This window comes from Hyla sarda, chromosome 3 (assembly GCF_029499605.1).
Source record: "Hyla sarda isolate aHylSar1 chromosome 3, aHylSar1.hap1, whole genome shotgun sequence".
NCBI lineage: Eukaryota > Metazoa > Chordata > Amphibia > Anura > Hylidae > Hyla > Hyla sarda.
Window position 1 is genome coordinate 167,871,398 of NC_079191.1, and position 15,809 is coordinate 167,887,206.

The 15,809-nt window shown below is 44.9% G+C and overlaps 1 protein-coding gene across 1 annotated transcript in view; it reads right to left on the bottom strand.

Annotated features, from left to right (window-relative positions):
- TP63 (tumor protein p63) overlaps window positions 1-15,809 on the bottom strand; it is a 249,622-nt gene that overhangs the window by 233,154 nt on the left and 659 nt on the right. The window lies entirely within an intron of this gene.

A 15,809-nucleotide genomic window follows, 5' to 3' on the forward strand; every position in this document is an offset into this window, starting at 1 on the left:
CCCGTATAGCAGAGAGCCAACACTGAATAGCATGTACAACAGAACCCGTACAGCAGAGAGCCGACACTGAATAGCATGTACAACAGAACCCGTATAGCAGAGAGCCGACACTGAATAGCATGTACAACAGAACCCGTATAGCAGAGAGCCGACACTGAATAGCATGTACAACAGAACCCGTACAGCAGAGAGCCGACACTGAATAGCATGTACAACAGAACCCGTATAGCAGAGAGCCGACACTGAATAGCATGTACAACAGAACCCGTATAGCAGAGAGCCGACACTGAATAGCATGTACAACAGAACCCGTATAGCAGAGCCAACACTGAATAGCATGTACAACAGAACCCGTATAGCAGAGAGCCAACACTGAATAGCATTTACAACAGAACCCGTACAGCAGAGAGCCAACACTGAATAGCATTTACAACAGAACCCATATAGCAGAGAGCCAACACTGAATAGCATGTACAACAGAACCCGTATAGCAGAGCCGACACTGAATAGCATGTACAACAGAACCCGTATAGCAGAGAGCCAACACTGAATAGCATGTACAACAGAACCCGTACAGCAGAGAGCCGACACTGAATAGCATGTACAACAGAACCCGTACAGCAGAGAGCCGACACTGAATAGCATGTACAGCAGAACCCGTATAGCAGGGAGCCGACACTGAATAGCATGTACAACAGAACCCGTATAGCAGAGAGCCGACACTGAATAGCATATACAACAGAACCCGTATAGCAGAGAGCCGACACTGAATAGCATGTACAACAGAACCCGTATAGCAGAGAGCCGACACTGAATAGCATGTACAACAGAACCCGTATAGCAGAGAGCCAACACTGAATAGCATGTACAACAGAACCCGTACAGCAGAGAGCCGACACTGAATAGCATGTACAACAGAACCCGTATAGCAGAGAGCCAACACTGAATAGCATGTACAACAGAAGCCGTATAGCAGAGAGCCGACACTGAATAGCATGTACAACAGAACCCGTATAGCAGAGAGCCGACACTGAATAGCATGTACAACAGAACCCGTACAGCAGAGAGCCGACACTGAATAGCATGTACAACAGAACCCGTACAGCAGAGAGCCGACACTGAATAGCATGTACAACAGAACCCGTACAGCAGAGAGCCGACACTGAATAGCATGTACAACAGAACCCGTATAGCAGAGAGCCGACACTGAATAGCATGTACAACAGAACCCGTACAGCAGAGAGCCGACACTGAATAGCATGTACAACAGAACCCGTATAGCAGAGAGCCGACACTGAATAGCATGTACAACAGAACCCGTATAGCAGAGAGCCGACACTGAATAGCATGTACAACAGAACCCGTATAGCAGAGAGCCGACACTGAATAGCATGTACAACAGAACCCGTATAGCAGAGAGCCGACACTGAATAGCATGTACAACAGAACCCGTATAGCAGAGAGCCGACACTGAATAGCATGTACAACAGAACCCGTATAGCAGAGAGCCGACACTGAATAGCATGTACAACAGAACCCGTATAGCAGAGCCAACACTGAATAGCATGTACAACAGAACCCGTATAGCAGAGAGCCAACACTGAATAGCATTTACAACAGAACCCGTACAGCAGAGAGCCAACACTGAATAGCATTTACAACAGAACCCGTATAGCAGAGAGCCAACACTGAATAGCATGTACAACAGAACCCGTATAGCAGAGCCGACACTGAATAGCATGTACAACAGAACCCGTATAGCAGAGAGCCAACACTGAATAGCATGTACAACAGAACCCGTACAGCAGAGAGCCGACACTGAATAGCATGTACAACAGAACCCGTATAGCAGAGAGCCAACACTGAATAGCATGTACAACAGAAACCGTACAGCAGAGAGCCGACACTGAATAGCATGTACAACAGAACCCGTACAGCAGAGAGCCGACACTGAATAGCATGTACAACAGAACCCGTACAGCAGAGAGCCGACACTGAATAGCATGTACAACAGAACCCGTACAGCAGAGAGCCGACACTGAATAGCATGTACAACAGAACCCGTACAGCAGAGAGCCGACACTGAATAGCATGTACAACAGAACCCGTATAGCAGAGAGCCGACACTGAATAGCATGTACAACAGAACCCGTATAGCAGAGCCGACACTGAATAGCATGTACAACAGAACCCGTATAGCAGAGAGCCAACACTGAATAGCATGTACAACAGAACCCGTACAGCAGAGAGCCGACACTGAATAGCATGTACAACAGAACCCGTATAGCAGAGAGCCGACACTGAATAGCATGTACAACAGAACCCGTATAGCAGAGAGCCGACACTGAATAGCATGTACAACAGAACCCGTACAGCAGAGAGCCGACACTGAATAGCATGTACAACAGAACCCGTACAGCAGAGAGCCGACACTGAATAGCATGTACAATAGAACCCGTATAGCAGAGAGCCGACACTGAATAGCATGTACAACAGAACCCGTACAGCAGAGAGCCGACACTGAATAGTGTATACAGCAGAACACGTATAGCAGAGAGCCGACACTGAATAGCATGTACAACAGAACCCGTATAGCAGAGAGCCGACACTGAATAGCATGTACAACAGAACCCGTATAGCAGAGAGCCGACACTGAATAGCATGTACAACAGAACCCGTATAGCAGAGAGCCGACACTGAATAGCATGTACAACAGAACCCGTATAGCAGAGAGCCGACACTGAATAGCATGTACAACAGAACCCGTATAGCAGAGAGCCGACACTGAATAGCATGTACAACAGAACCCGTATAGCAGAGAGCCGACACTGAATAGCATGTACAACAGAACCCGTATAGCAGAGAGCCGACACTGAATAGCATGTACAACAGAACCCGTATAGCAGAGAGCCGACACTGAATAGCATGTACAACAGAACCCGTATAGCAGAGAGCCGACACTGAATAGCATGTACAACAGAACCCGTATAGCAGAGAGCCGACACTGAATAGCATGTACAACAGAACCCGTATAGCAGAGAGCCGACACTGAATAGCATGTACAACAGAACCCGTATAGCAGAGAGCCGACACTGAATAGCATGTACAACAGAACCCGTATAGCAGAGAGCCGACACTGAATAGCATGTACAACAGAACCCGTATAGCAGAGAGCCGACACTGAATAGCATGTACAACAGAACCCGTATAGCAGAGAGCCGACACTGAATAGCATGTACAACAGAAGCCGTATAGCAGAGAGCCGACACTGACTCAGCTCTGCTACACGGCAGGAAGGTTTTTCGTCTGAGGGATGACGGACTTTCACATGAGGGACTTGTGGCTGATGCTTGACGGAGATTGGTCCGAGGGAGGTGGCGGGACGCTGTTTCGCCTGACGTGGGACAGAGTTTCGACTGACGATGTCCTAAAATGGACACTGTAGAGGCAGCATTCCCCAACCTGTAGCTTCATTTGTTGTAAAACTACAACCCCCATCATACTGTATGTCACAACGTGATGGGGGTTGGAGTTTGGGGAGTTGAGGGGACACAGCCATGAGGTAACTCAACGTGCTACCAGCTCCCTAGGCCTGTAGAAAGCGTCCTACAAGATGTTGTCTGAGGGTGGACAAAAGGGTGAACATGGATTCTCTACTCCAGGGTTGGACTGGGAATGAATATAAAAATACATAATACCATCTTCCCTATGCTTCCTGTATTTATCAGGGCTTCGTGTACGGCGGCCATACCGCAGGAACAAGACAGGTCACTATGTGACACATCCAGGTGCATTGAGGGCTCAGAATGGCAGCATGAAGCTTCACAGGAAGCCGTAAGTGTCATAATAATAATCCTTCATTTTATAACATATTTTGCAGTTTTTTTACACCGTATATTGGGAAATTTTTTATTCTAATCTTTTGAGTGGGCCAGAAGTGTATTTAAATGGAATGGGAAATATAAAGTATTCAAATATGAAGCTTGTATAGAAATATAGGGGGAGATTTATCAAAACCTGTCCAGAAAAAAAGGTAGTTGCCCATAGCAACCAATCAGATCGCTTCTTTCATTTCTTCAGAGGCCTTTTCAAAAGTGAAAGAAGCGATCTGATTGGTTACTGTGGGCAACTCAGCCACGTTTCCTCTGGACAGGTTTTGATAAATCTCCCCCATAAAGCTTATACATCTCCTTCTTCACGGATCCACTTCTGGCTCTCGCTCAAATACTGCAGTGGCAGTTTTCCCCAAAAACTGTTAAGGGGAAATGCAGCCTATTACTAGCAGCGGGTTTCACGCTGCAGGAAGCCTGCTGTGAGTTACACTACCATTGATTTGAATGGGTCCACAGACAGTCCACAATAGTGTCAGATTTGCGGACTGTCCGCGAACCCATTTAAATCAATGGTAGTGTAACTCGCAGCGGGTTTCTTGCGGCTAGCTATTAACGTGTGAAAGCACCCTAAGGCTAAGGCTCTACTTGTTTTTTTTTTTTTGGGGGGGGGACACCAAGAAAAACGCCAATTCTGCCGCAAGGCCAAAAAACGCTGCGGCCAAATGTTAGCTGTAAATCACAAAATTCTTTTTCCACTTGGCGTTTTTCAGTTTGCCGTTTTTTTTAATCCTTTTGGCGTTTTTCACTCTTTTTTTTTAGCTCCTTGGTGGTTTTGCAAAGTCCCAGCATGTTGAGCCAATGGCGTTTTTTCCCCTGAAATCGTGGCGTTTTTCTCCCATAGAAGTCTATGGAAGTGAAAAACGCCAAGAAAAACGACATGTGGATTTTAACTTTGGAGTTTTTGCAGGTGGTTTTTATTCTTTTTTGGACTTTAGCGATCCAAAAAAGGGAGATATCTTTTTTAATAAAATTTTATAGGGTACCATAAAAAATATCCAGTAGTGAAGGAAAAAATTGTATCTAACGAAATTTATCTTTTTTATAACAACTTTTTTATTAATTTTTAAAACAGCAATCAATTTATGTGTGCGAACAGGGCACTAAAAATGTAGCCGACAATAATAAAAATGTAGTGTGTGTGTTTTTCACTTTTTTTTCTCTATTTTTTTACATTTTTTTAAGTAGTACTACTACTCCCAGCATGGAACACACTGTTCCATCATGGGAGTAGTAGTACCTGTGCAAATTGACAGATCACCCAGGTCTGTTGCGATCCTTCTGTATAATGTATAGATGCGGTAAATGCAGAAATAGCGTTCGGCACAGCACTGCTTATTGTGGCTTTTGGCAAGTTCATGTGCACCTGTGTTGAGGGTGGCAACTGCAGTAAATCCGACCTGGGGTGCTCAATTTATTTGAAAACAGTCCATATGAATGCAGCAATGAAAGAAGGTAAATGGCACTCACCAGTGTCGTAGTATAACAAACTTGTTTATTCCATAAAGTGCAGCATAATGACAGACAAGGCAAGGGAGGACTTGGACGCCGTCCACGTAGCGGTGATAGCTATTTCGTGTGCGAGGCACACTTCCTCAGACCACTGAGGAAGTGTGCCTCGCACACGAAATAGCTATCACCGCTACGTGGACGGCGTCCAAGTCCTCCCTTGCCTTGTCTGTCATTATGCTGCACTTTATGGAATAAACAAGTTTGTTATACTACGACACTGGTGAGTGCCATTTACCTTCTTTCATTGCTGTAATGTATAGATGCAGCTGGCACTCTTCTATGTTCCCCTTCACTGCCGTATATATACACCTACTCATATTTCCTGCAGAGTGCTGTGATTGGCCAGATGGTTCCAGCCAATCACAACTCTCTGTGGGAAATATGAATAGGTGTATATATACGACAGTGCTGGGGACAATAGAAGAGTGCCTGCCCTCATCTATACATTATACAGGAGGATCACAGCGGGTGTCAGGAGTGACATCCGCTGTGATCTTTCCTTGACTGCAGGTACTACTACTCCCAACATGGAGTACACTCTGCTCCATGCTGGGAGCTGTAGTACCTGCACTAACCCCTTAAGGTCGCAGCTCATTTTCACCTTAAGGACGCAGGCCTTTTTTGCACATCTGACCACTGTCACTTTAAGCATTAATAACTCTGGGATGCTTTTACCTTTCATTCTGATTCCGAGGTAGTTTTTTCGTGACATATTCTACTTTATGTTAGTGGTAAAAATTTCGTCGATACTTGCATCATTTCTTGGTGAAAAATTCCAAAATTTGATGAAAATTTTCAAAATGTTGCTTTTTTTTTTACTTTGAAACTCTCTGCTTATAAGGAAAATGGATATCCCAAATAAATTATATATTGATTCACATTTAAAATATGTCTACTTTATGTTTGTATCATAAAGTTGACATGTTTTTACTTTTGGAAGACATCAGAGGGCTTCAAAGTTCAGCAGCAATTTTCCAATTTTTCACAAAATTTTCAAAATCAGAATTTTTCATGGACCAGTTCAGTTTTGAAGGGGATTTGAGGGGCCTGCATATTAGAAATACACGACAAATGACCCCATTATAAAAACTGCACCCCTCAAAGTATTCAAAATTATATTCAGTAAGTGTGTCAACCCTTTAGGTGTTTCACAGGAATAGCAGCAAAGTGAAGGAGAAAATTCAAAATCTTCATTTTTTACACTCGCATGTTCTTGTAGAACCAGTTTGTGAATTTTTACAAGGGGTAAAAGGAGAAAAATCTTCCTAAAATTTGTAACCCAATTTCTCTCAAGTACGTAAATACCTCATATGTGTATGTCAAGTGTTCGGCAGGCGCACTAGAGGGCTCAGAAGGGAAGGAGCGACAATAGGATTTTGGAGAGTGAGTTTTTCTGAAATGGTTTTTGGGGGGCATGTCACATTTAAGAAGCCCCTATGTGCCAGACCAGCAAGTAAACCCCCACATGGCATACTATTTTGGAAACTACACCCCTCAAGGAACGTAACAAGGGGTCCAGTGAGCCTTAACACCCCACAGGTGTTTGACGACTTTTAGTTAAAGTTGGATGTGTAAATGAAGTTTTATTTTTTTCTCACTAAAATGCAGTTTTTTCCCCAAATTTTACATTTCTACAAGGGGTAATTTTTAACCCCATTTCTTCTGAGTATGGAAATACCCCATGTGTGGACATCAAGTGCTCTGCTGGCGCACTACAATGCTCAGAAGAAAAGGAGCGCCATTGAGCTTATGGAGAGAGAATTTGGTTGAAATAGAAGTCAGGGGCCATGTGCGTTTACAAAGCCCCCCGTGGAGCCAGAACAATGGACCTCCCACATGTGACCCCATTTTGGAAACTACATCCCCCACAGAATTTAATAAAGGGTGCAGTGAGCATTTAAACTTCACTGGTATTTGACAAATCCTTGGAACAGTGGGCTGTGCAAATGAAAAATTTAATTTTTCATTTTCATGGACCACTGTTCCAAAAATCTGTCAGTCACCTGTGGGGCGTAAATGCTCACTGCACCCCTTATTACATTACGTGAGGGGTGTAGTTTCCAAAATGGGGTCACATGTGGGGGGGGGTCCATTGTTCTGGCACTATGGGGGCTTTGTAAACACACGTGGCTTTCAATTTCGGACACAATTTCTCTCCAAAATCCCAATGGCGCTCCTTCTCTTCTGAGCATCGTAGTTCACCCGCAGAGCACTTTACACGCACATATGGGATATTTTCTTTCTCAGAAGAAATGTGGTTACAAATTTTGTGGGGATTTTTTCCTATTTTCCCTTGTGAAAATGAAAAATTTAGGGTAACACCAGCATTTTAGTGAAAAAAATTTTCCCATCCAACTTTAACGAAAATTCGTCAAACACCTGTGGGGTGTTCAGGCTCACTATACCCCTTTTTACGTTCCGTGAGGGGTGTAGTTTACAAAATGGGGTCACATGTGGGTATCTATTTTTTTGTGTTTATACCAGAACCACTGTAAAATCAGCCACCCCTGTGCAAATCACCAATTTAGACCTCAAATGTACATAGGGCGCTCTCACTCTTGAGCCTTGTTGTGCGTCTGCAGAGCATTTTACGCCCACATATGGGGTATTTCCGTACTCAGGAGAAATTGTGTTACAAATGTTGTGGCTTTTTTTCCTTTTACCTCTTGTGAAAATAAAAAGTATGGGGCAACACCAGCATGTTAGTGTAAAAAAAATTTTTTTACACTAACCGGCTGATGTAGACCCCAACTTTTCCTTTTCATAAGGGGTAAAAGGAGAAAAAGCCCCCAAAATTTGTAACACGATTTTTCCTGAGTATGGAAATTCCCCATATGTGGCCCTAAACTGTTTCCTTGAAATACGACAGGGCTCCGAAGTGAGAGAGCACCATGCGCATTTGAGGACTAAATTAGGGATTGCATAGGGGTGGACATAGGGGTATTCTACGCCAGTGATTCCCAAACAGGGTGCCTCCAGCTGTTACTAAACTCCCAGCTTGCCTGGACAGTCAGTGGCTGTCCGGAAATGCTGTGAGTTGTTGTTTTGCAACAGCTGGAGGCTCTGTTTTGGAAACACTGCCGTACGATACATTTTTTTTTTATTGGGGGGGGGGGAGAGTGTAAGGGGGTGTATATGTAGTGTTTTATCTTTTATTATGTGTTAGTGTAGTGTAGTGTAGTGTTTTTAGGGTACTTTCGCACTGGCAGGTTACGGTGAGTTTCCCGCTAGGAGTTTGTGCTGCGGCAGAAAATTTGCCGCAGCTCAAACTTGAAGCAGGAAACTTACTGTAAACCTGCCCGTGTGAATGTACCCTGTACATTCACATGGGGGGGGGGGGGCAAACCTCCAGCTGTTGCAAAACTACAACTCCCAGCATGTACTGACAGACCGTGCATGCTGGGACTTGCATTTTTGCAACAGCTGGAGGCACACTGGTTGGAAAACCTTCAGTTAGGTTCTGTTACCCAATTCAGTATTTTCCAACCAGGGTGCCTCCAGCTGTTGCAAAACTACAACTCCCAGCATGTACTGATCGCCGAAGTGCATGCTGGGAAATGTAGTTATGCAACAGCTGGAGGTACGCAACTACAAATCCCAGCATACCGAGACAGCTGTTTGGGCATGCTGGGATTTGCAGTTTTGCAACATCTGGAGGGCTACAGTTTAGAGACCAGTGCACAGTGATTTCCAAACTGTGGCCCTCCAGATGTTGCAAAACTACAAATCCCAGCATACCCAGACAGCAATTGGCAGCCGGGCATGCTGGGAGTTGTAGTTTTGCAACAGCTGGAGGCACACAGCTACAACTCCCAGCATGCCCAGACAGCCATTTGCAGCCAGGCATGCTGGGAGTTGTAGTTTTGCAACATCTGGAGGACCACTGTTTGGAGACCACTGTGTAGTGGTCTCCAAACTGTGATCCTCCAGATGTTGCAAAACTACAAATCCCAGCATGCCCAGACAGCAATCTCTCTGGGCATTCTCGGAGTTGTAATTTTGCAACAGCTGGAGGCGCACAGCTACAACTCCCAGCATGCCCAGCCAGCCATTTGCAGCCGGGCATGCTGGGAGTTGTAGTTTTGCAACAGCTGGAGGCACACAGCTACAACTCCCAGCATGCCCAGCCAGCCATTTGCAGCCAGGCATGCTGGGAGTTGTAGTTTTGCAACAGCTAGAGGCACACAGATACAACTCCCAGAATGCCCAGACAGCCATTTGCAGCCAGGCATGCTGGGAGTTGTAGTTTTGCAACATCTGGAGGACCACTGTTTGGAGACCACTACACAGTGGTCTCCAAACAGTGGTCCTCCAGATGTTGCAAAACTACAACTCCCAGCATGCCCAGACTGTCTGGACATGCTGGGAGTTGTAGTTTTGCATCGTCTTGAGGGCCACTGTCGACCACTCACTGGCCAGTTAGATCCCTCCGCAGCCTGCCGGATCCCCACTCATCCGGAGCCGCCACCGGGTAAGCTACGACTTTCCCTTCTCTCTCACCCCGCTCTCCCCGGACTTCCACATGTGGGCGGAGGTCCGGCAGCGGCGACGGTGGGTGCGTGGCAATGGCGGGGGCACTTGCCCCCGCCATCGCCATGCACTTGCCATCGCCGCTGCCGGACCTTCGGATCGCCACGCACCCGCCACACACCCCCCGCCACCCCCTGCACACCCGATCGCTGATCGGGTTAATCAAACGGGATCCCGGGGTGTCGGGCGGGAGTGGTCTCCCGCGGACACCCCAGGACTTTAGCTAATTAACCCGATCAGCGCTGCGGGAGCGTGCACTTAACGAACGCTGCCTTTATACGGTGGAATGCGCATAGTTATCGCTTTATCCGCCATATAAATGAATCGTTCTGCGCAAAGGGATGAAGGCGAACTTCTCACCTGCCGGAAACAACCGGAGTTCTGCCCCCGGGATGCAGCAGCAGCTGCAAATATGTGAACAAAGGGTATACCTGTCGTTCTGCGTGAGCGCACTTCAGCAGCCGACAAGTATACCCGTCGTTTTGCGTTAAGGGGTTAATAGACAGATCGCAACAGGTGTCAGAACAGGTGTCAGAAATTACACTCGCTGTCTATTAATGCAGGTACTACAGCTCCCAGCATTGAGCAGAGTGTGCTCCATTTTGGGAGTAGTAGTACCTGCAGGTAAGAACAGATCACAGCGGGTATCACTACTGACACCCAATGTGATTGTCCTGTCTATTGCAGAGATGTGGAGTGGCTCTATACAGCGCTCGCATCCCTGCACTATACTCCTGCCAGTGATGTGAATAGAACATCACTCTATTCATCTGGCCAATCCCCACTCTGGGGGGAAAATATGAATGAGTGATGTTCTCTGGCCATCACTGGCTGGAGTACAGAGCAGAGATGCGAGCACTGTATAGAGCCGCTCTGCATCTATGCTATATTATGGACAATTGCATAAGGTGTCACGACTGACAGCCGGGGCGATATGTCTATTAGTACAGGTACTACTACTCCCATCATGGAACAGTGTTTTCCATGCTGGGAGTAGTAGTACAACCTCCAAAATGTAAAAAATAGAGAAAAGTGAAACACACACACTATTAAAAAAATTTATTAAAATTTCGTTATAAAAAATATAAATTTCGGCAAATACATATTTTTTCCATCACTACTGCATTTTTTTTTTTTTTTTTTTGGTACCTTACAAATTTTGGGTGCAAAAAAAAAAATAAAAAAAAAAGCCAGAGGGGCCAAAAAATGCAATTTCCACTCAAATGCAAAAAACGCCAGAAACGCAGGAAAAAAAAACCAAACACAGGAAAATGCTGTGGCGTTTTTTCTGGCGTTTTTTTCTGGCGTTTTTTTCTGGCGTTTTTTTGGGCCACAAAAAAAAACAAGTACAAATTTTGCCTAAGTTAGCATAGCATCATTATTTCCTTTCACAGCTGTACCGTTTCCAGTGCAACATAGCACTGCCCTCTTTACTGTCTTTGCAAAGATCAGGATTCAGCTGTGCCCGCGGCTGTTCATCCTTGAGCATAGCGGATGCTGTGCAGTAGATATATGTCGTATATGTGTATACATCGCTGCATTACTGTAACCCGGTGCTAAACTGTGTGTTACAGTATGTGCCAGACCAGCAAGTAAAGAGTTAACTGGTTATCTCTTTATGCAGTATCCCCTTGGTACACTCCTCTGCCCACCAGGCTCTGCCCTATGCAGGGCGAATGCGATCTGCTACACCCACTTACTGAGGAGCAGAGATCTCCACAAACAACACCACAACAGTGACTGCCTGACCAGAACCTGCTCTGTATCTGCTACATGCTGAAGGGGTAGGACTTGTGGTGATGTCACAATCATATGAACAGTACATGTGGGGGCGAAGCTCAGCAGTGAATGATAAAAGAGAATATCGGTGAAGGATCTGTGATAATGATCATCATGTGATAGGAGTGAGCAGAGCGAATCAAGAGTTAAAATAATAATAATAATTGAGGGGAGTTCAGATGTTTCCTGTGTAGGGCCGAGCCAGGTGGGCAGAAGAGTGTACCAAGGAGCTGGGAACACCCCCAGTGCACCAAATCACTTAATTAGCATATTTAGATTTTCAAGAACGGGTCAACGTAGAAAAAAATGTCAGAAAGGGTTGGAATCCGCATACCCCATACTATTACACTGTACTAGCAGGTTAGTATGGGTGACTCATCTAGGTTGTGCATTTTCTAAGAATTAGTTTTATTAAATCTGGACCTATGCATGGTCTGAGCCACAGTATATGTTTCAATACCTTTTTGTACTGTTCCTTCTAGCAAGTCCAGCACTTTGCTACCAATACTTATATTGGAATATCGTTTTGGAACAAGAAAAAGTGAAAACATATTAGAACATTTCTATTGACTTCATTTTTAGCTTGGACATAATAATGCAAATGTTAGATAGCTATAGGGTTAAAAAAAAATCACAATTAGAGTACGTTCACATGGACGGATCCGCAGCGTATTTTATACTGCGGATCCACCGATGATGGACCCCTACATTGTGCCTCCATCAGTGCTTCCTCATAGTGGCAATGCGCCGATATGAGCAGACACGCTGCGATGTGCGAGTCGCCGTGCTCATGTGCAGTGTACTCGCTCACATAGCGGCCGCTCCCCCTGCTTCCTGAGCTAGGCCGAGAGCAGCCGCGATGTGTGCGAGTATACTGCGCATGCATGTGGCAAACCACACATTTTAGTGTGTCTGCTCATAGCTTATACTTTATTGCCCGCCAGGGGACTTTTATAAGCAGTTTTTTTTATTTCTAACAGAGATTAATGTCATGTGGGATATGGTGGTGGGGGGGGGGTAATTAGATCTCTAGGTATGCACAGCGAAACTGATTAAATGCCACAGCACTTAAACAGTTAAAGGAGAACTCCGGAATAGGAAAATTATCGTTCATACTGCCGGCAGTAAAAAAAATAAACAGGTACTGTACATACCTTCCTTCGCTCCCCCGGTGCCTCCGGTAACCGGCTCCAGCCTCCACTGCGACCCTCTTCCTGGTTGCCAGTGGTCGGCGAGTGATACTGCACTCAGCCAATCACCGGCCGCAGCGAAGCCGGTCGGGAGTGCAGTATGACTCGCCGACCACCGGCAACCAGGAAGAGGATCGCGGCGGAGGCCGGAGCTGGTTCCCGGAGGCACTGGGGGAGCAAAGGAAGGTTTGTACCTGTTTATTTTTTTACTCCCGGCAGTATGGACGATAATTTTCCTATTCCGGAGTTCTCCTTTAAATGATTGAGTGATCTCCGGTGCCTGTTATTGTGGCGGTTGTTAGCTGCAGATAGCAGCCAGTACCTGCAGGGTATGACAGAGGCTTGGCTCCCGCGCGCATCATGCTCCCTCACCCCTATCTGTGATGTACATTGTGGTTTGGAAAGGGCTGACAAAAACCTAGGTGTCAGAACAAAATTCTCAATCGCCATGGCGACCTGGTGCCTTGAATTTGTTGAACTCTTTTCAATTGGTAATGTTCCAAACACTTAGAGCTAGCGCCGGGAGCTTGTGACGTCATAGCCCCGCCCCTCATAGTAACATAGTAACGTAGTTCATAAGGTTGAAAAAAGACCAGAGTCCATCATGTTCAACATATAACCCTAATGAGTCCCTACCGAGTTGAGTTGATCCAGAGGAAGGCAAAAAAATATAAAAATACTAGAGGTAAAAATTCCTTCCCGACTCCAAATATGGCAGTCAGAATAAATCCCTGGATCAACGTTCTGCCCCTATAAATCTAGTATACATATAGCCATCACACCCCCTACCATAGACTTGCATTGAGGGGGTGGGGCGTGACATCATGGGGGGGTGGGACAATGAAGTCACGAGCTCCGGGCGCCGGCTCTAAGCATTCAGAACATTTTGTTCCAAACGCTGAGCAGTGGAGTTCCATTTTAAGAGTAGGGTCACATGTGCTGTATTTTGCTGCAGCTGATTTTGCTACCTATTGACTTTAATGGGTAGGAAAATACACAGCAAAGTACGAAACATGTTACCCTACCCTTCCTGTTTTTGCACAGTAGCCCTTTGCTGCCTTTGTTCACACCTGCATGGGACAGTGGTGTTTGCTTTACCAAGTGCAAGAGGGATGTGCCCAATTTTTTGGTTTTCCAGTTAATAATTTTTGTGCATACTGTGGAAGTTACATAAAGGAGTAGCTTGCGGTGCTATGTTGCTAACCAGGCGGTACTTCACTGTTTTTGCTGCTCCAGGAATAACAGAAACAGAGTAGCTTGCAGTGCTATGGTGTGTAATTAAAGGAGTATTCCAGCGCAAAATAACTTATCCCCTATCCAAAGAATATGGAATATGTCATAGATCGCGGGGGGTTCGAGCGCTGGGACCCCCCGGGATCTCCTGAACGGGGCCGCGGCAGTCTGCAGGAAGTGAAGTTTCGTCCCCAGCAGAAAGCCGTGGCATCTCTATGGGGTACATGGAGGGGGCGTGTCTTCCACCGCATCATGCGGGGACGGAACACCCCCTTTCCAGCATACTGCTGCTGCCCCATCCAGGAGATCGCGAGGGCCCCAGCACTCGGACCCCCCGCGATCTATAACTTATCCCCTATCCTTCGGATAGGGGATAAGTTATATTGCACGACAGATGTCCTTTAACTCTAATTAAAGTCAATGGGAAAGGCAAATTGCATAAAACAGCAGTTTCAGTAGTTTTTGGCAAGCTGAACAAATCCAGCAGCTGCAGTCAGCCTGGAGAGGGTTGGAGTGCTATAGTCAGGTATACACATGTCACAATGACCATATACATGGGCATATTAAAATGATAAATGATATCAAACTAGACTTTAGAAACATGTGTGACTGTAATATGTTTCTCATTCAGCCATCATAAGACATCATATCACTAATTTAAGCACACACAACTTTTTCCTGAAATGTTAATATTTGTTTGTTTTACAAATATAAATTGTATTACAACTATGTTAATAATAAAACATAAATAACGATCAGGTAAAATTTGATCACAATTACTGATTTACGAGAATATGGAGGTGTAAGGACCACTGTAGGTTTACATCCTGGATTGGACAAGCCAGAATCCAGACCTGAATCTAATGGAACTGTTCTGCAGATGAGAATGTGGTAAAATTGATGCAGACCATTTTACTTGAACATTAAAGTGTTACTGTCAGTTTAATGTCATTTTTTTATGACAGTGCCACTTTAAACAGTGCTTTCTGTTGATCAGTGTCATCATCAGTGCCAAGGCATATTCAATCCAATATGATTATCCAGAAAAACCTTTAAAAAAAATCTATTTAATTTACACTGTACCTGTTATAATGATCAGAATTTTAACGGTTATGTATGTTTTAGAATCTAACAGTGGTATATGATAAAATGTATGTATATCCATGGGTGATCAAAGGTAGTAAAGAGAGCATGCTCATTCAGTTTTCAGTTACCCCTTTGCTTTACTGTGTTTCCCTGACAGCCGCTCCAATCCCCTCTTTGCAAAAATAAATTATGGGTGATATTATAGCAAAAAAAACTATCGCTGTGCATAGGAACTAATATAATGTTATCCTTCTATTTACAGGAAAAAGGCAGACGGTAAACATAAATATGAGAAGGGATATTTCATTATTGTTTCGACTTACTAACAAAGCAGTTTTGTGTAATTATCATGAATACTACTAGTTGTCTGTAGTGTGGAATGCTCTCAGTAAAGTTATAAGGCACATTTAGCAAGAAAACAATAGGTTTGGTATGGGACCCATGTGAAAACATATATCTAATCCTTATTGAGGACTCATTTATTATGTCAGTCATGTTTATTATGCACTACACTTGATATTAAAACACAAGTTATGCCAATATAAAAACTATTGACTGTAGCAAAGAAATATGATATTTCCTGCTGAAC